Here is a 1,686-nt window from a genome sequence, read left to right as displayed (position 1 = left end):
TCTTCCCGGGGTCTGGAGTGGTTGACCCCCTCGTTCTTCAGGCCTTGGCCGAGAGTTAACCTCCTCAGTGAAGACGTCCTGACCAACAAATGCATTCATTCCACATTGACTGAGCCCCAGTCAAGAGTCAGGCACTCTCCTAGGTCTGTGAACACGACCAAATCCTGCCCACTACAGAAAAAGTAGCATCTGGCCCACCTTGTTCTTAAACAGAATTTTTTACCTCTGACCCCTTTTTATTGTCTGTCTCCCCAACCAGAATATAAGCTCCATGAGGGCAGGGACTTCAACTGCTTGTTTCACTAAATGTGAACCCTGCAACTCAGTGTATAAACCTGACACAAACCACTAAAAAGACTCTTGATAAATATTTGTTGAATAAATGGACACAGAGGCCAGAGATAGACAGATACACAGAAACTGAGCCATGCTGAAAGGATGCAGACGCTCAGAGATGCGCAGAAATGAAAGCATGCGCGCACACACACAGGATGCTCACCATGACAGTGCCTGTCAAGCGGACCCTGCCTTCCTTCCCTGAGGTTATTCAGCTTAGTCACCAGGACAAGGGCTGGAGTCACTCCTGATCCAGTTGGTGCCCAAAGCCAAGACCTAACTGGTCCCAGCACTCCTCATGCAGGGCACAAAGTTGGCATTATTTGAGGAGCCCTGTTTGGAACTCTTATTTTACTTTTTTAGATGTCTTCTGAAGAACAGGAATTTTAATATAGTTAAAATATGCTAATCTTTTAAAATATGTGTGTGGTGGTACGAGAAAGGCAGGGATAAATAACCCCGCAGAGACCCCCACCCAGCCCGTGTGCCTCTTCTTTTTTTAAAAAAATATATTTTTATTGATTTCAGAGAGGAAGGGAGAGGGAGATAGATGAATCAATGATAAGAGAGAATCATTGATCAGCTGCTTCCTGCACGCCTGCTACCGGGGATTGACCCTGCCATCGGGGCAGGTGCCCTGACCGAATCCTGACCTGGTTCATAGGTCGATGCTCAGCCTTCTGAGCCACACCAGCCGGGCCCACGTGCCTCTTCCATTTCAGCTCAACTCCTCCTGGTCCTGAAGTCTGCAGCAGCCGGCACCCACCTCGTATTCAGGCCTTGCCCCTCCCCCAACCCTCCCCTAGGCTCCGCCCCCACAACACGCCCCTCCGTGGTCGCCCCCTCTCCAGGCCCCGCCCCTTACCGGTTCTCACGGGCGCAGAGGAACTAGATGTCTCTTCCTCTTGCCCAGGAATTGGTAGTTAATATTCTGCCACCGGTGCGTCCACCTGGAGGGCGGGAAAATTTGGCAGACAAGATGGGAGCAAGGTTCCCCTACGCCCCCAGGGCTCCGCCCACTCCGCCTAGCCCCGCCCCTTATCCGCTCTCAGCCCCTCAGGCGCCGCCCTCCGCAGTTCCGCCCCTCCTCCCGCTCGCAGGAACCGTCAAGCCCAGCCCATCCAACTCCTGACTGGCTTCTCGGCTGTGGGGACCCGCCCCTTCGCACAGGCCCCGCCCCCGGCGGTAGGCCCCGCCCCTCCCAGAGCCCGGCAACACCCCTGGTCCCTCGCTCACGTGAGGCGCGGGCGCGCGCCGCAACAGCTGTACCTACTCGCGGAGCGTGATGTATGATAAGTCTGTGCCCCCTGGCTTCAGCAGCTGTTTTGTTTTTTTTTCTTATATACTACT

This window comes from Myotis lucifugus, unplaced genomic scaffold (assembly GCF_000147115.1).
Source record: "Myotis lucifugus unplaced genomic scaffold, Myoluc2.0 scaffold_131, whole genome shotgun sequence".
NCBI lineage: Eukaryota > Metazoa > Chordata > Mammalia > Chiroptera > Vespertilionidae > Myotis > Myotis lucifugus.
The sequence above is the reverse complement of the archived record's forward strand: the minus strand, read 5'-3'. Positions refer to the sequence as shown.